The sequence below is a fragment of the Heterodontus francisci genome, chromosome 37, assembly GCF_036365525.1.
Source record: "Heterodontus francisci isolate sHetFra1 chromosome 37, sHetFra1.hap1, whole genome shotgun sequence".
Lineage (NCBI taxonomy): Eukaryota > Metazoa > Chordata > Chondrichthyes > Heterodontiformes > Heterodontidae > Heterodontus > Heterodontus francisci.
The window spans coordinates 9408108-9428179 of record NC_090407.1 but is presented as its reverse complement, the minus strand read 5'-3'; the positions used below and the strand labels follow the sequence as shown (position 1 = coordinate 9428179).

Here is a 20072-nt window from a genome sequence, read left to right as displayed (position 1 = left end):
TCCTCAGTACCTTGCACTATGGCAGCGAGGCCTGGACAACGTATGTCAGCCAAGAGCAACGTCTCAACTCATTCCATCTTCACTGCCTCCGGAGAATCCTTGGCATCAGGTGGCAGGACAGTATTTCCAACACAGAAGTCATCAAGACGGCCAACATCCCCAGCATATACACCCTACTGAGTCAGCGGCGCTTGAGATGGCTTGGCTGTGTGAGCCGCATGGAAGATGGCAGGATCCCCAAGGACGCATTGTACAGTGAGCTCGTCACTGGTATCAGACCCACCGGCCTTCCATGTCTCCCCTTTAAAGACATCTGCAAATGCGAAATGAAGTCCTTTGACATTGACCACAAGTCATGGGAGTCAGTTGCCAGCGATCGCCAGAGCTGGCGGGCAGCCATAAAGGCGGGGCTAAAGAGTGGTGAGTCAAAGAGACTTAGCAGTTGGCAGGAAAAAAGACAAGTGCAAGGAGAGACCCAACTGTGTAACAGCCCTGACAACCAATTTTATCTGCAGCGCCTGTGGAAGAGTCTGTCACTCTAGAATTGGCCTTTATAGCCACTCCAGGCGCTGCTCCACAAACTACTGACCACCTCTAGGCGCTTTGCCATTGTCTCTTGAGACAAGGAGGCCAAAGAAGTGGAAGCTAATTCCTCCCATTAACAGTCGCCGTGAAACTTCAGGGTTGAGTTGCGGGTTGATTTTTCTAATTGTGAGCTGTACACGTTAACAGAATGTCAAACTGTGAAAAATGAGCTAGTTAGAAAGTCGAAGAATTATGAACAAAATAGATCCTAAAATGAATTATTTATGCCTGGATTGTTATTTTGTCAATAGATCCTGTTGCCATAAAAACTATGCCGGTTGCAGCTGTGAATATCAAAGGACATAGAACTGCCCCTTGGTTCACTGAGCATTCACATCGGATGGAGTGGCCAGTTTTACACGGTTGCTGCTGTGCAGGGGGTCATTTGGCTTCCGCGCAAGTTTTTTTTTTAAGAGTCAGTTCCTTTGGAATAACCAGCTTCTCTGCTCTGGTGCATGGTTTCCATCACTTTTCCTGTGCTCAGCTGGTGCTCTGCGAAATGAAAGGAGATTGAACATTCGTTACAGTACATGCATGTTATCCATTTAAAGTTGTGTATACAATGCAGACTTGTGTCAATGTGGCACATACTTGCTGTAACACTTTGCTGATTTGATATTCAGTCACAGCTGATTTTACCTCTTCATTTTCCTTGCTTGTGAGAATGCCCAACTCAGGCTCCAGCATTGGAGTTGCCACCTTCTCTGGAGTAGCTGGTATTAGGTCCAAGGCCCGATTCTGTCTGCTTATTATGGCTGCAATTCCCCTTGCCATCAGTTTGATTTTTTTTAAAAAAAGTCACGGGTGGGATTTCCTAAAAGAATTGCTGACTATCCCTAACCCACTCCTACCGGCCCTCGGTTTCCGTCAGCCGCCCTGCCCTCCACAAGCCTTAATCCCATTCCCCACCCCACCCCGGCTTCCAATACTGTCAGCACCATGCTTTGCATTGGTCCCCATTGCACCTCTGTCTCTCCCAGGCCATTGCACCCCTGTCCAATATTCCCACACACCTTGCTATTGCTCCCAAACTTGGCAGCATTCCCTTGAGTTTAGAAGGTTGAGGGGTGATTTTGTTTTTTGTTCATGGGAGGTGAGCTTCACTGGAAAGGCCAGCATTTATAACCCATCTCTAATTGTCCTTGAGAAGGTGGTGGTGAGCTGCCTTCTTGAACCGCTGCAGTCCATGTGGGGTAGGTACACCCACAGTGCTATTGGGAAGAAGTTCCAGGATTTGACCCAGCGACAGTGAAGGAACAGCAATATAGTTCCAAGTCAGGATGGTGTGTGGCTTGGAGAGGAGCTTGCAGGTGGTGATGGTCCCTTGCAACTACTGTCCTTGTCCTTCTAGGTGGTGGAGGTCATGGGTATGGAAGGTGCTGTGGTGCGTTGCTGCAGTACATCTTGTAGATGGTGCACACTGCTGTCACTGTGCATCGGTGGTAGAGGGAGTGTATGTTGAAGATGGTGGATGGGGTGCCAATCAAGCGGGCTCTTTGTCCTGGATGGCATCAAGCTTCTTGAGTGTTGTTGGAGCTGCACTCATCCAGGCAAGTGGAGAGTATTCCATCACACTCCTGACTTGTGACTTGGTATTTAAGAGGATTAAGGAATTCAATAAGATAGGTACTAAGAAACTATTTCCTATGGTTGGGGAATACAGAACAAAAAGGCATAATCGTAATGCATCTTTCCTGAGGTCCAGTCCCCAACACTGAATGCAGCGATGGCGGATCTGACCAAGGCTCTGTGCAACTGAAGCATCACTTCCTCACTTTTGAATGTGAATCTTCTTCAGATAAAGACCAATATATAAGCTGTTCTTCATAGAGCAGAGAAGGTTAAGGGCAACATTCCGCACAGACTCGGGGGGCCGAATGGCCTGTTTCAGTGTTGTATCTCTAAATAAATAAATAATAAATTCCCTCTCAGCTGTGCATCCACATGGCCGCAGAGCAATCCAAACGTTCCCATGCAGGCTGAGCATGAGTCAATCCCTTCAAGTTATTGTGCATGTGCGGCCCTGCAGAAAAAATTTAAAGGGGTCACGCACTTAAACAAGTCGTCTGCACAAGCCAAAGAAAATTTGAGGATACGTGATTAAGGGGGGACCTAATAGAGATATTTGAAATTATGAGGGGTCTTGATAGAGCAAGTGGGCTGGGAACCAGGGCCATTGATTTTAAATAATTGATAAACCAACTGGAGGAGGAAGAAGGAGAATTTTCTTCACACAGAGGCTTGTTAAGTTCTGGAATGCACTGCGACTGCCCTAATGGGTGCTGGGATAAGATTGTGTCGGAACTTTTAAAATAGGAGATGTACTCAAAGAGATGCACTCATCAGGTGGCAGGACCGTATCTCCAACACCGAAGTCCTCGAGGTGGCCAACATCCCCAGCGTATACACCCTACTGAGCTAGCGGCGCACGAGATGGCTTGGTCATGTGAGCCGCATGGAAGATGGCAGGATCCCCGAAGACACATTGTACAGCGAGTTCGTCACTGGTACCAGACCCACCGGCCGTCCTTGTCTCCGCTTTAAAGACGTCTGCAAACGCGACATGAAGTCCTGTGACATTGATCACAAGTGGTGGGAGTCAGTTGCCAGCATTCACCAGAGCTGGCGGGCAACCGTAAAGGTGGGGCTAAAGCGTGGCGAGTCGAAGAGACTTAGCAGTTGGCAGAAAAAAAGACAGAAGCGCAAGGAGAGAGCCAACTGTGTAACAGCCCTGCCAACCAATTTTATCTGCAGCACCTGTGGAAGAGTCTGCCACTCTAGAATTGGCCTTTATAGCCACTCCAGGCGCTGCTTCACAAACCACTGACCACCTCCAGGCGCTTACCCATTGTCTCCCGAGACAAGGAGGCCAAAGAGAAGAAGAAACTCAGAGAACTAATTTGCAGGGTTATGGGAAAACGCTGGAGTGTGGGAGTAATTTGGACCGTTCTATCACAGGTACGACTGGCCGAATGGCCTTCTCTGATTGTAGCAATCTATGCTACCAGTTTTATTGTTCCTTTTTATTTAAGAAGCAATGTTTGTTACATTTTGTTGACTGCCTTCCCACTGAGTCGTGGGTGGTGTGGACACAGACGACGGAGGCAGCATTTTCCATTCACATCTTTCGACATATCGAGGCTTGGCTTGAACCTGTGGCTACTACTGCTGTGAGAACGTTAGCCGGGAGACCGAGCTGACCAAGGCCACAGGAAAGAGCGAGTTTAGGGGATCTGCTGTTTGTAACATCGGTGGTCAGTTCAGTGTTGAGAAGATGCTGCGCCTTAACCAGCTGCAGATGAAAAATGTGCCATGCGGTTTCATTTTTGCTGCGCACGTCTGCACAAGCCCACATCCTGTTAGCCTGTGGAAGGCAGCGGCATATATTAGCACCCCTTTGGCTCATACATACGTTGTCTGCCGTTCACTTATTTCCTTCCTCCGCTCAAGATGTTTGCCAGTTTAATTGGTGACAGGACTGGGTTTTTTTTCTCTCTTGCCACTGCAGTGTGTTTCAAGGTAACGTATTTCCGTTTGTTGTAACGCCGTGCGGTATATCACGTATAGTCCAGACTCACCACCCTCCACCCTGGGCTTCCTCTCTGCTTCCACAGGCCGTTACCACATCCGATGCGCTCAAAATTTGCTTTTCATTTTCAGCGTGCCGGTTACTTGAGAATCGTGAACTGCTGTCCCAGCCCACCTTTAACCTTTGCTTTTTTGAGATTGATTTGTTTGTTTTTTTGTTCTACTTGTTGTGTTTGTCGCGTGAGCTGTTCCAGTTAGTGCTTTTAAAAAAAAATTTCCAATCATTTCAGTACCGAGTTAACCCCTTAGCCTGCTGCTCACAGATTTCTGCTCTATAATATGCTTCTCGGTGGGTTTCTGGCTAGTTTCCCAGCCAGTTTTGCAATGCACCCGAGCTTGTTTTAACATCTGCTGAAAAGTCCAGTTATAAAACATTTCCGCCTTTTAATGTGACTGTAAACAAAGGCGGACACAGTTCTGGGATGGCGCCAGGGAGTTGGATAGAGCAAGGAAGGAAGGTCTCTGTTCAGAGCAGCTCGTGATTCTACATTATTGAATTTGATGCCAGGATTCCAGGTGGCAGTGGGCAGTATTTATGGGGGCAGAGATGAGAGCAAGTATAAGAAATGTCAGCAAGGGAAAGCCACTTTGCCCATTGAAACTCTTGATACCCTACTCTAGCATTATAACAGCCAACTACATTTTGAGCATTCCTAATATCTTTGTCTAGCCATCTCTGCTGAGCAGATTAGGCCCAAAATGTACCACTCTTGAAACTCTCAGATCTGCTTTAAATGATCTTTCCGCCCCTGCTCTCCAGTTTACTCTGGAATGTAATTTTGCGTTTGTCATATAGGGGTAACGGAGCACTCCTGCACTTCGAGTGCCTAAGCCTCACTGGTCTAGAGAACACCTTCGATTTGGGGCTTACAGTTTTATATCCCCAGGATATGCTCCCCTGTGAGCATGATTCTCCGCTGGGAAAACAACAGCGCAGAATTCCATTTAATACTTTCTGTATCAGATGAGATCCATTACTCCCTGTCCCCCTAACACACACTCTTTTCTGATGAGGTTGTATGATGCATGGACTGAGTTGAGCTCGGGATCATGGGGAAGGAAAAGGAACTCCTCGCCTTCAAAAAAAAAAAAAAAAAAAAATCATTTGCTTTTCTTTTTTCCTCAACTATGGACTCACAGAAGGAGGCCCTTCGGCCCATCGTGACAATGCCAGAGCAACTCCGCCAGTCCCTTTCCCCATATTCCAGCAATTTTTTGCCTCTTTGGATGCTATTCAATTTTGAAAGCCATGATTGAATCTACCTGCACCACACCCTCAAGCAGTGCGTTCTGGATCCTAACCACTCGCTGCATAATCGTTTTTTTCCCTCATGTTACTGTTGCTTCTTTTGCCAATCATCTTAAATTGATGCCCTCTGGTTTTCGACCTTTCCCCAGGGAACCCGTTTCTCCCTCTGTCCAGACCCCTCCATGATTTTGAACACCTCTGTCAAATCTTCTCTGAGGAGAACAGCCCCAGCTTCTCCAATCTATCCTCATAACAGGAACCATTCTCATTAACCTTTCCTGCACCCTCTCTAATGCCTTCACATCCTCCCTAAAGTGTGCTGCCTGGAATTGGACACAGTGTTCCGTTTGAGGCCTATCCAGTGTTTTATAAAGGTTCACCATAACTTTTTTATTATTCGTTCATGGGATGTGGGCATCGGCTAGGCAGCATTTTATTGTCCATCCCTAATTGCCCTTGGTTTGGTACAACTGAGGGCTTTTTAAGAGTCAACTACGTTGCTGTGGGTCTGGAGCCACATGTAGGCCTGACCAGGTAAGGACAGCAGATTTCCTTCCCTTAAGGACATTAGTGAACCAGATGGGTTTTTACAACAATCGGCACTAGTTTCATGGTCACCATTAGACTAGCTTTTAATTCCAGATTTTATTAATTGAATTCAAATTTCCCCATCTGCTTTGGTGGGATTCGAACCCTTATCCCCAGAGCATTGGTCTAGGCCTCTGGATTACTAGTCGAGAGACATTACCACTACTTCTTTGCTTTTGTACTCTATGCCTCAATTTATAAAGCCCAGGCGACCATATTCTTCTTAAAGCCCAACTTTTTGACAAAGTATTTGGTTGCTCCTCTTAATATCTCGTCCTTTGGCTTGACGTCCATTTTTATCTGACTCCACCTCTGCAAAGCTCCTTGGGATATTTTTCTACATTAAAGGTAACTCTATAAATGTAAATTATTGTTGTTTGAAAACATATGGTAGCGAGTGGATGCCAATGTGCTTTCATGTTTAAGCAATGTGGGATTAATCATTTAAACCACAAGTTAGTATATTGCATCCGGTTAGATCCAGCAGTGGTTTAAACTGTGCATCTTGCTAGATTATGTGTAAATATGTTTATAATTTGATGGAATCCTTGGTCTGTGTGTAGACATGGTAACGCAGAGAAGTTGGATGCAATCATTCAGACAGTGGTATCTGCACCTTAGGTTTGTCCTTGCAGATGTGAATGTTTTACAGTCTGTAACTTGGAATATTGAAGACCAAGAGAGACTTGTTCCTGCAGTGGAGTGGTTGTGGTTTGCAAACTGATGTTTCTCCCCCATTCTTTTACATTAAAATTTGACATTGGCGGAAAGTTTGCAGCAACATGAATCTGGTCATGTTGCAATAAAGTAATTTCATCAAAGACTTCCCACACTGCCCTTGGGGGAACAGTTATTGTACCAAATACAAAAAGCTTTAGTTCACATTTTGCAACTATTCTTGAGAAAGGGCTTTCTCATGCCACAGTTATTTTCTTTTTGCTGCTGAAGTAGAGTTGAGCTTTGGTATCCACGGGCTGAATTTTACAGAACCCCCGATATTGCCGGTGGCGGCAGTGATGCCTCATGGCAGCCCCCACCCCCCCCCCCCCCCCCCCACTCGGTGACGGGAGCCCTCATTAAATTGATGTAAATACATGAATTAACGACTGGCATTGGTCTCGGTGCGATCTTCATGCTGATGGTTGGCACTCAAGCACCTTCGGGTCCCCGTCTGGGGAAACCAAGGCAGAACACTGGTGGGGAGGGGGGGGGAGCAGGTAAGTTTTTTTTTTCAGTGCGGGGGGGTTGGGGTGGGGTAGTGGGGGCAAAGTAGTATCATTGGTGTAGCGGATGGTGGGAAGGGTTATAGTTTAAAGTTTGTGCACTTTGTGGGGAAGGTCAAGTCGACTAGTTAAGTGTTTTGTGGGGGGGAGGGGGTGGGATAGGGCGAGTAATTAAATTTTTGGTTATGAGGGGGTGGGAGGGGGCAAAATAAATGTTTTTAATTTTTTTCCTTCAATCTCTCTTTAAATTTTTAAATTGAAATGTAGTGCTCGAAGCCCTTTAAAAATGGTGTCAGCGCCTGCGCAAAGGCAGCTGACGCCATTGCCAGAGACGGACAACCCTCCCCTCCCCCCACGTCATCGGGGTGGGCGGTCCGCTGCGGCTATTTAAATGTGCTGCCGTGCTTAATATCGCGGTGGCTCCGTGACTTGTGGCCCATTGTTTTCGCCCACCGCCGATTTCAGCGGCAGGATAATAAATTTCAGCCCTATGTATCTATGCCAACTTCACACCTTAATAACTGAAAATAAGCGATCCAAGGCTTTTTTCTTTCACCTTCAATTGTACAGACTAAGAGTGCCTGAATTCAGCCAAAAATAGGCCATTGTTTCTTTTCCTTGTCCTAGGAGTTAGCTTTACTCGTGGTTGGGGGAAGAGTAATGAATGAGGTTGCAGTGTCTGATGGATAGGGTGAGTGTCAATGAGCCTAAACATCTTTTCTTATCTTGCTTTTAATACGTTTATATCAGAGCTTTCTGGGAGTGAATAAGATAGATATTTCTGCATAGACGGAAAGCAACAACGTGGATTGATATAGCGCCGTGAATCTAGTAAATATTCCAAGGCGCTTCACAGGAGTGTACTCGTGTAAAATTTCACACTGAGCCAAAAAGGGGATATTAGGACCTATGATCAAAAGCTTGGTCAAAGACGTAGGGTTTAAGGCACATCTTAAAGAAGGAGTTAGAAGGAAAGAGCTTTAAGGAACAAATTCCAGAGCTTAGGGCTTTGACAGCTAAAGGCACAGTTGCTAACGATGGCAGTGAAGGAAGCGGGAAATGCACAAGGGTTCAAAGTTGAAAAAATGCAGAGTTCATGGAGGGTTGGAGCACTGAAGAGGTTACAGAGATGGGGAGAAGCGAGCCCATGGGTGAACTGGAAGGAAAAACTACTCAGCAAATCAACCCAGGCGCCTTGCACATCCTGGTGGAATTTTTAAAATTTAATGCACAGGGAAGGCTTTTCCAAATCAAACTTTTGCATCTTTGCCCTCTTTATCCTCTCCTCTCCTTAATTAAAACCCATGAGATGGACTGACTAGTGCCAAAGCCATTGTTGCCTTTGGGTAGCTGCCAGGTAGCACTCAGCAATAATCTGGTGGAGAAATAAAGAGCTTGCATTTATGCACAGTGCCCTATTAACTCTCCTAAAACATTCCAAAGCACGGCACATGGAATGAATTCTATTCTGCAGTTATTGTGGCAGCCATTTTATACACAGTGTAAATGTCCCACAGTTGTCAACGAGGTGAGTGATCAGTTAATCTGTCTTCTGATGGTATGCTTTGAGGGAGGAATGTTGGCTAGGACATCTCCTTTTCAGATGACGACCAAAGAACCTGAAACGTCCACCTGAAGAGGCAGAGAAGGGCCTCAGTTAGATATCACACTTCTATTAATGCAGTGTTCCCTGAGTACTGTGCTGAGAGACAATCTAAATTGTATAATAAAAGCAAAATACTGCGGATGCTGGAAATCTGAAACAAAAACAAGAAATGCTGGAATCACTCAGCAGGTCTGGCAGCATCTGTGGAAAGAGAAGCAGAGTTAACGTTTCGGGTCAGTGACCCGAAGTTCCGAAGAAGGGTCACTGACCCGAAACGTTAACTCTGCTTCTCTTTCCACAGATGCTGCCAGACCTGCTGAGTGAATCTAAATTGTATGCTCAGGTCCTGGAGACTCCATTCCTTTTGTTAGTCCTGCAGATAGATACTGTAACAGATTGTCGGAGATGACAAAGCCTCAGACTTTGGGCTACACTTCATGTGCCCCAGGGTGTACTGAAGACATGTTTCTCCTCTAATGCGCTACACTTTGGTGGCGCCTACAAATATCATTAAAACTTCAGAAAATAGATTCTGTTTATGATATTCTTTTGGTTGTCTTTTAATTATTCTGTTAAAAGAAGCTCAAAACTAACTAACCAATGTACAATTTTTAGTATTCATGATACCTTAACTCTTGCTCGTTAACATCTCAGTATTATTTGAACGATTCACATAAGCTTCCCATCCTTTCTTTTTGGGTCTTCCCTCTTTCCTGATCCCCGCTCCCTGAAGTCTGGTCTGCGTTGTTGATGCAGCTGTAGTTGCTGGATTATCTGTAGCATGGGGGGGATGGGTTGCAGGTATGAAAGAACAACACAGCACTGCGGCGGTTGGTGATGAAGAATATGTGTTTGGCATAGTTGGTGCAAAATGCAAGGTGTTAGAGAAACTTCCAAACCTGTTTGTGAAGAAGACACTGAGACTAGGAGGCTTTGGTGGAGATTGTTTATTGCTTGCTACAGAGCTTACTACTTCACTCCTAATATCACCCAGCCAGTGCTGGCTGGCTCTTTATATATACACATCTGAATACAATTAACTAACCAACACCCAACACCTATTGACCCTATTGCCTTCAACTACTCGGTATTTAACATCCATTAGACACTAACACAATGGGATGTGTGGTATCAGAGACATGCAGACCAATATTCTCGATGTTTGATGTCTTAATGGATGAGTTCGTTCAATTTTTTCCAAAATCCCAGTGCATTTCAAGGCTGACACTCCAGTGTAGGACTGAGGGGGTGCTGTACTATCGGAGGATCTGTCTTTCAGATGCGACATTAAACGGAAGCCAATCGGCGTGCTCAGGTAGATGTAAAAGATCCCATGGCGCTATTTCGAAGAGGAGTAGGGGAGTTATCCCTCAATCAAGACCACAAAAACAGATTATCTGGTCATTATCACATTGCTGTTTGTGGGTGCTCGCTGTATGCAAATTGACTGCTGTGATTTCTACATTATAACACTTCAAAAAGACTTGGCTGTAAAGTGCTTTAAGATGTCTGGTGGTTGTGAAAGGCACTATATAAATGCAAGTCTTTTTTGTTCGAACATTCTTAAGGTTTCTCAAACTGCTTAATATTCTGTTTTTATTTGGAAACAAGTATGAAGAATATGGGGGAAATAAATAACAAAGGGAGCAAATCTATTTTTATATGATTTTATTTTTCCCCCACATCTTTTTCTTGTTCATTTCTTATTATTTAAAATTCAACCCAACCCCTGCTCCCCGTAATCATTTTTCTTCATCCTTTAACACAAACCAGTTGCCAGCCTCTCTCTCAATTGTGTACACTGCAAATATTCCTCTCATGGCCACAGGTGAGTTCCCTCAGGACACAAATCCCTGGCTTCCACACAAATGCAGAGACTGCCCTCCAGGATCTTTGTGCCTTTACCCAGTAAAGGACACTGTGCTGCTGGCACTTCCACCATTGGCTTTGAGGAACCTGGTGGGTTGATTTTAATCAGCCTTGCCAGTGCATTAATATTTTCACTGATGCCACATTACTCCCAAGGCCGCGTGCTAGTGAATATAGAAACAGGAGAATACACCAGATGAATGCATGGCTGGAGAGATGGTGCAGGAGGGAGGACTTCAGATTTCTGGGCCATTGGGACCAGTTCTGGGGAATGTGGGACCTGTACAAACTGGATGGTCGACACCTGAACAGGACCGGGACAAATATCCTTGCAGGCAGGTTTGCTAGTGCTGTTGGGGATGGTTTAAACTAGATTGGCAGGGGGATGGGAACCTGAGGGCAGTTTCAGATAGGACAATTTCAGGGCAGGGAACGGAAGGCAGAAAATTAGTGAGTGACTCGGAAAGACAGAAGAAGCAAAGGTTAAAAAGTGTGCAGCACAGGAATTTGGCAGTGTTAAAAGGTATTTATTTAAATGCAAGGAGTATAGTAAATAAAGCCGATGAGCTGAGGGCACAGATAGACACATGGCAACACAATATTGTTGCTATAACGGAAACTTGGCTTAAAGTGGGGTGAGAATGGCAGCTCAACATCCCTGGATATAGAGTTTTCAGGCAGGATGGAGAGAGGGATAAAAAAGGAGGGGGTGTAGCATTATTGGTTAAGGAATCAACAACAGCTGTGAAGAAGGATGATATGCTCAATGAATCATCAAATGAGGCCATATGGGTGGAGATCAGAAATAATAAAAGGGACAGCCACACTACTAGGAGTGTACTATAGACCCCCAAATAACGAGTGGGAGACAGGGAAATAGAAATATAGGCAAATTTCTGAATGTAAAAACTATAGGACAATGATAGTTGGGGATTTCAACTACCCCAATATCAACTGGGATACAAACAATGTGAAGGGCACAAAATTCTTGAACTACATTCAAGAGAACTTTTTAGCCAGCACGTAACAAGCCCAGTGCAAGGGGGCGCAATTCTAGATTTAGTCTCCGGTAATGAAACTGGGCAAGTAGATGAAGTAGCAGTGGGTGACCATTTTGGAGATAGTGATCATAATACAGTTAGTTTTAGCATAATCATAAGGACAAAGAAAAGACAGGAGTTAAAGTTCTAAATTGGGGGAAGGCAAATTTTACAAAACTGAGAGGCAATCTGGCGAAAGTGGACTGGATACAGCTACTGGAAGGAAAATCAGTGGCAAACCAGTGGGAGGCATTCAAAAGCGAGATTCTACGGGCACAGTATAGGCATGTCCCCACAATGATAAAGGGTGGTACGGCCAAATCTAGAGCCCCCTGGTTATCTGGAGGCTTACAGGGTCTGTTGAAGCAGAAAAAGAAAGCTTATGACGATCACAAAATCTTAATACTTTAGAAAGCTTAGAGGAGTATAGAAAGTACAGTGGTGAAGTAAAAAAGGAAATTAGAAAAGCAAAGAGGACATGAAAAAATATTGGCAGGTAAAATCAAGGAAAACCCATAAATGTTTTATCAGTACATTAAGAGCAAGAGGATAACTGAGGAAAGGGTAGGGCCTATCAGAGATGTACAAGGGAACTTACACGTGGATGCAAAAGAAGTGGGCAGGGTTCTTAATGAGTTTTTTGTCTCTGTCATCACAAAGGAGAAGGTTGATGTAGACATTGTAGTAAAAGAGGAGGAGTGTGAAATATGAGATACGATCAGCATAATGAGAGAGGAAATACTAGAGGGTCTGACATCCTTGAAAGTGGATAAATCACCAGGGCCGGATGGATTGCATCCCAGGTTGTTAAAAGAAGCCAAGGAGGAAATAGCGGATGCGCTGAGGATCATCTTCAAATCCTCACTAGATACAGGCAAGGTACCAGACGATTGGAGCTCTGTGAATATTATACTGTTGTTTAAAAAGGGTGTGAGGGATAGGCCAAATAATTATAGGCCGGGCAGTCTGACTTCAGTGGTGGGTAAATTATTAGAATCAATTCTGAGGGACAGGATAAACTGCCACTTAGGAAGGCATGGACTAATCAGGGATAGTCAGCATGGATTTGTTAAGGGAAGGTCATGTCTTACTAGCATAATTGAATTCTTTGAGGAAGTAACAAGGAGGATTGATGAGGGTAGTGCAGTGGATGTGGTCTACATGGATTTTAATAAGGCATTTGACAAGATCCCGCATGGCAGACTGGTCAGTAAAATGAAAGCCCATGGGATACTTGGGAATGTGGCAGGTTGGATCCAAAATTGGCTCAGAAGCAAAGGGCAGTATTCGACGGATGTTTTTGTGAATGGAAAGCTGTTTCCAGTGACGTTCCACAGGGCTCAGTGTTGGGTCCCTTGCTGTTTGTGGTATATATTAATGATTTGGACTTAAATGTGGGAGGCATGATTGGGAAGTTTGCTGATGACACAAAAATTGGTTGTGTAGTTTATAGTGAAGAGGATAGCTGTTGACTCCAGAATGATGTCAATGGTTTGTTTGAGTGGGCGGAAAAGTGGCAAATGGAATTCAATCCAGAGAAGTGTGAGGTAATGCACTTGGGGAAGGCAAATAAAGCGAGGGAGTACACAACAAACGGGAGGATATTGAGAGGGGTAGAAGAAGTGAGAGACCTTGGAGTGTATATCCACAGGTCCCTAAAGGTGGCAGGACAGGTAGATAAAGTGAAGAAGGCATATGGATTGCTTTCCTTTATTAGTCGTGGTATAGAATACAAAAGCAGGGATGTAATGCTGGAACTGTATAAAACGCTGGTTCAGCCACAGTTGGAGTCTTGTGTACAGTTCTGGTCCCCACATTACAGGAAAGATATAGTTGCTCTGGAGAGAGTGCAAAGGAGATTTACAAGAATGTTGCCAGGGCTTGAAAGTTGTAAGTATGAGGAAAGATTAGATAGGCTAGGGTTGTTTTCCTTGGAATAGAGGAGGCTGAGGGGTGACTTAATTGAGGTGTACAAAATTATGAGGGGCCTAGATAGAGTAGCCAGGAAGGACCTGTTTCCCCTAGAAGAGAGGTCAATTACCAAGGGCCACAGATTTAAGGTGATTGGTTGAAGGATTAGAGGGGACAGGAGGAGAAATGTTTTCACCCAGAGGGTGGTGGGTATCTGGAATTCACTGCCAGGAATGGTGGTGGAAGCAGAAACCCTCAATTCTTTGAAAAGGTACCTGGACATGTACCTGAAGTGCTGTAACCTGCAAGGCTATGGACCAGGTGCTGGAAGGTGGGATGAGATTGGGTAGCTAGTTTTTTCGGCCAGCACGGACACTATGGGCTGAATGGCCTCCTTCTGTGCTGTAATTTTTCTATGGTTCTATCTCCTTGACCCGGTGAGCGTGGCGGAGGTAGATTCAATCGTGGCTTACCGAAAGGATTTTTATTTCGAAAGAAGTTGGATGATTATCTGAAGAGAAGGAAATTTGCGGGACTGTGGGGGAAAAGGCAGGGGAGTGGGACTGACTGAGTTGCTCTTACAGAGAGCTGGCACGGACACGATGGGCTGAATGCCCTCCTTCTGTGCTGTAACTATTCTATAATTCTGGGCCTTTGTTTCAAGGGACTGCTTTGCAGATTCCAAGAAAAAGAAAGACTTGCATTTATATAGCACCATTACAGCTAATGAAGGGCTTTTCTTGAAGTGTGGGACACAGATCCTATAACTTGTGTACAGCACGATCCCACAAACAGCAGTGTGACAATCCCTAGATAATCTGTTTGTGAATTTGGTTGAGGGATAAATATTGACCGAGACACCAGGGCAAATTCATTTGCTCTGCTTCGGAAACCGTGACATGGGACTTAAACGCCCACCTAAGAGGCAGACTGTGCCTTGGTTTAATGTCTCATCTAAAAGATAATGCCTCCGACAGAGTAGCGCTCCCCCTGAATTTTGTGCTCGAGATTGGATTAGGACTTGCACCCACAAGCTTCTGACTCAGGTGAGAGTGCTATTTAGCCCACTGCAGCTAGGAATGTCGTCTTAACTGTCACGTTGGGGTATAGACTGTATTTCATTAGCAACATACAGGAAAATATACCACTTCGTACAATTGCCCCCCCCCAGCCTAGTTTCCAAGTTGCATTCTAGCTACTGATGCAGCAGCACGCAGTTTAAAAAGGGAATAGGTTTCATGCTTTGCAATCTCAAAATAGCACTGCGGGGTTCAGCTAAACCTGTGAAACATGAATAAACTATAAAACCTAAAAGATGCTTGCTCTGCTTACTGCTATTTAAAGCAGTATGCGGTAGGACTGACAGGTTGCCATCAGTCTCAAAGATGTAACCAACTAAACACTCATCCGAGATACCAAAAATAGTAGCAGGTTGCAATCATAGATATTAATTTATTGCAGTACAACAGTGATTCAGAGGAGGTTTACTGGATTGATACCTGGAATGAGCGGATTGTTTTATGAGGAAAGGTTGGACAGACTGGGCTTGTTTTCACTGGAATTTAGAAGAGTGAGGGGAGACTCGATTGAAGTTTATAAGATCCTGAACGGTCTTGACCAGGTGGATGTGGAAAGGATGTTTCCTCATGTGGGTGAGTCCAGCACTCGGGGGCTTTGTTTTATAATTAGAGGTTGCCCTTTTAGGACAGAGATGATCATTTTTTTTTCTCAGAGGGTTGTGCGGTTTAGGAACTTTCTGCCTCAGAAGGTGGTGGAGGCGGGGTCATTGAATATTTTTAAGGCGGAGGCAGATAGATTCTTTTTAGGCAAGGGAATCAAAGGTTATCGGGGGTAGATGGGAGTGTGGAATTCAAAACACAAACCGATCAGCCATGATCTTATTGAAGAGCGGAGCAGGCTCAAGGGGCCGAATGGCCTACTTCTCCTATTTTGTATGACTACTGTACTAAAATATATGCTATAAATCACTTTGGGATGTCTTGAGGTCATGAAAGACACTATAAACACAAATCTTTTCTTTCCCTCTTTCAATCTGTCTTTTTCTCTGTGTGTCTCTCTCTCGCTTTGTCTCTCTCTCGCTTTGTCTCTCTCTCGCTTTGTCTCTCTCTCGCTTTGTCTCTCTCTCGCTTTGTCTCTCTCTCGCTTTGTCTCTCTCTCGCTTTGTCTCTCTCTCGCTTTGTCTCTCTCTCGCTTTGTCTCTCTCTCGCTTTGTCTCTCTCTCGCTTTGTCTCTCTCTCGCTTTGTCTCTCTCTCGCTTTGTCTCTCTCTCTCTCTGTCTCTCTCTCTCTCTCTGTCTCTCTCTCTCTCTCTGTCTGCCTCTCTCTCTCTGTCTGCCTCTCTCTCTCTGTCTGCCTCTCTCTCTCTGTCTGCCTCTCTCTCTCTCTCTCTCTGTTTGCCTCTCTCTCTGTCTGCCTCTCTCTCTCTCTCTCTCTGTCTGCCTCTCTCTCTCTCTCTCTCTGTCTGCCTCTCTCTCTCTCTCTCTCTCTGTCTGCCTCTCTCTCTCTCTCTCTCTCTGTCTGCCTCTCTCTCTCTCTCTCTCTCTGTCTGCCTCTCTCTCTCTCTGTCTGCCTCTCTCTCTCTCTCTCTCTGTCTGCCTCTCTCTCTCTCTCTGCTTTGTCAAATTGTAGTTGAGAGCAGTAATGGATAAAAAGCAAGCTAGTCCTGGGCCTGTAGGTTCTTTACTGAGCAAAGCCTCTGTTGGACTGCATAATAAAGGCTCCTTGTTACTTTTTGAGTGCTTAACTGGAATTTTTTTATGGCAAAGTCTCATGGTCATTTGACGGACATGTTCAGTATGTCACTTCCTTTCCTGGGATAACCGCTGCTTTGCCTTAGTCACCTCTTCCTCTTTCAGCTTCTACTTCCCTTTGAAGTAACCACTTCCCTGTCTGACAGTGTGAGCACCCGAGCTAAGGTCAGCGTCGTCCTCCTGTAAAACACAATCGGTGTAAAGCCTCTCATCCCACAGCAGCTGCCATGTCTACCTGTCCTGAAGCTATGTTGGCTGAAAATTTATATATTTTTTTTTTAAATATGTTTTTTTAATCTGACTGTTCACAATTATCTTTGATTCACATGCACTGGAAAGACAGTACAGCAGATGAGTAGAGATACAATTGGTCCCTGTTAGAACAGACTGATATGTTCCACTGAATCCCCATTGTCTCAACCTGTTTAGAATCATAGAACGTTTACAGCACAGGAAGAGGCCACTTGGCCCATCGTGTCTGTGCCGACCAGGGAAAAAAGAGCCACCCAACCTAATCCCACTTTCCAGCATTTGGTCCGTAGCCCTGCAGGTTACGGCACTTGAAGTGCATATCTAGACACATTTTAAATGAGATGAGGTTTTCATTCTCTACCACCCTTTCAGGCAGAGTGTTCCAGACCCCTACCACCCTCTGGGTGAAAATGTTTCCCTCATCTCCCTGCTAATCCTTCTACCAATCACTTTGTGCCCCCTAGTCACTAACCTCAAAGCCCAATTGTCTCACTGATCTCAGTGGCTGTTCCATTGAGTCAGTACCCTCTGGATATTTGAAGAATTTGGCCCCTTTCTTTGACCGACTGACATTTCGATGCTGCAGCAGCTTTCAACGTTTCCAGTTCACTTGAATATTTCAAAACTAACCTTGCTGCATAACTAATAAGCCACGGCTAGATGACTTCCTCAGAGGACGCGATTCAGGATGATGATAAATGGCCATTGATCTCATTAATGTAGTATCTGTGCAGCGTCCCCTTGAGAAAGTGTTCTCGGCCTTGCTCTGCTCGGAGCCTGTGCCAGCAACCTGGTGGAGTCATCACAGGCTGTATCCTTTTGCTTCAAACTTGCTGTTAACTCCCAAACTCCAACGGAAGCAACACCTAATTACAGGTCTCACATGCAGATAGAGTATGACAATGCAATGCGTGACCTTCTGAGTTGAGGAAACACGTGTCAGTCACCGCTGTTGTAAAAGCTTGGCTGTAGTATTGACTGTCCATATCCTCCTTTTGGATACCAAACTCAGTTCCTCGATTTGGTAATTGCTTTTGAGCTGGAAAGCTGGCAGAGTGGTAACTCTTAAGGCAGCTCAAACCTCCATGTCACAAATGCCAGCAGTCGTATTCTGTCTTGCGCCTGTCACTGATGGAATATTTTAGCCGTGTTTTATAAGCTGCCAAGAAAATCCATGTTTACTTTCTGGATTCCGTGGTCCAAAGTCATTAAGAATGGTAGTTCGGAAGAGGGTGGTGAACTATGTCACAGTCTTGGGCCTTGATCCTACCTCCGAGGCCGTTCCCTGCGGTGTGGGGGTGAAGTTAGGAGCGGGAAATTTGGAAGGACAGGTTTCCCGAATTGCAGGACATCGTTAATTTTTTTTTAACTGTAGGTTTCCCGCCTCCGGCCATCCTGATTGACAGGCTGGCTACCTGTCGGGCAGGAAAGCCTGCAGCACAAGGCCGCGGCCGAGCTGAGAACAGATAGGTGTAGTGGGGCAGAGACAGATGGTGGTTGTGGAGTGGATGAGGGGTGTGTGCCGATGGTAGTTTTAGGGAGGGAGCAGACAGATTTTGGAGTAGGTTGGCAGGGATTTACTGATGAGCTTCTTGGGTCTGCTGCTGCTCCTGTCCCGCAAGTTGTGCTGCAAAGGTACATAGCTCCTGGATTCAGCCCCTGTCTCTATTCACCTGTCAGGTTTCCCAAGGCCAGGATAACACAGCCGGCTGTGGTTAAAAATAGAGTGGCTGTTAAAGTGAAGCCACATGGCCTCATTAAAATATTTAAATAACCAACCCACCTCCTGAGAGCATCCCAACGCTGTTGGGTTGTATTCCTGTTTCAGATTTTTAGCTTTTTAATATCCTGCCTGAACCAAACCCGCCCATTTTTTGCGAGTTAACATTGCCCCCTTGCTTTCTACTACAGCGACAACTTGCATTTATATAGCACCTTAAATATAGCCAAAACTCCCAAGGCCCATCATTGGAACGTCATCAAACAAAATTTGACACTGAGTTACATAAGGAGGTATTAGGAAAAGTGACCAAAAACTTGGTCAAAGAAGCAAGTTTAAAGGAATGTCTTAAAGAGAGAGAGAGAGGCAAAGAGATTTAGAGAGGGAACTCCAGATCTTGGGGCCAAGGCAGCTGAAGGCCACCAACAGTGGAGCGATTAAAATCAGGAATGCACAAGAGGCCAGAGTTGGAAGAGCGCAGATATATCAGATGGTTACAAAGAAGGACTTGCATTTATATGGCGCCTTTCACAAGCAGTGGACATCTCAAAGCACTTTACAGACAATTAATCACTTTTGAAGTACCGTCACTGTTGTAATGTAGGAAACACAGCAGACAGTTTGCACACAACAAGCTCCCACAAACAGCTGTGTGATAATCAGATAACCTGTTTTAGTGATGTTGATTGAGGGATAAATATTGGCCAGGACACCAGGGAGAACTCCTCTTCGCAACAGTGCTATGGGATCTTTTACGTCTACCCGAGGGAGAGCAGGCAGGGCCCCCGTTTAATATCTCATCCGAAAGACAGGACCTCCAACAGTGCAGCAGTCCCTCAGTGCTGCACTGGAGCGTCAGTCTTGTTTTTTTGTGCTCAAGCCCCAGAATGGCTCTTGAACCCATAATCTTCTGACTCAAACAAGAGTGTGACCAACTGAGCCATACTTGTGGGACTGAGTGAGATTACAGAGATGGGAGGAGTGAGGCCATGGAGGGAATTGAAAACATGGACGATAATTTTAAAATCGAGACGTTGTCGGACCTGGAACCAATGTAGGTCAGCAAGCACAGGGGTGATGGGTGAATGGAACTTGGTGCGAGTAAGGATACGGGCAGCAGAGTTTTGGATGAGCTCAAGTATATGTAGGGTATAAAATGAGAGACAAGCCATGAGAGCATTGGAGTTGTCAAGTCTAGAGCAAACAAAGGCATGGATGAGCAGTAGATGTGCTGAAGCAGGGTCGGAGACGTGCAATGTTACGGAGGTGGAAGAAGGCGGTTGTGGTGATGGAGAGGATATGTGTTAAACAGGCTGTTAATATTTTACAAGGCATGGCCAAAGCATTATCGCAAGAGTAATCAACTCGTAAGCCACAAACTCTGTGTTGATGCTGCACCTGTGCTTCCATATGAAGCAACATCAGTGAAGCCAGGAACTCAATTTCTGCCTGTGGATTTTCTCTTGGTTAACTATCAGATGCGGAGCCAGTTTGCTGGAGTATTCATTAGGTCATGGCTAGGCCCTGGGTTTTCCCCACTGACATCTCAGCATAAATTCTCCAGGTTTTTCTGCACTCTGTGCAAGCACTAAATTAAGTTTTGAAAGCCATCCATTGTGGATGCAGTTTGCTGCAACCTGTTAGGGTGCAAAAACATTAAATTCTTTCAAG

The 20072-nt window shown here is 45.2% G+C and overlaps 1 protein-coding gene across 1 annotated transcript in view; it reads left to right on the top strand.

The window, feature by feature from the left end:
* The window catches only part of noc2l (NOC2-like nucleolar associated transcriptional repressor), a 196218-nt gene that overhangs the window by 102904 nt on the left and 73242 nt on the right, over window positions 1–20072 (top strand). The gene's annotated exons all lie outside the window — the stretch shown is intronic.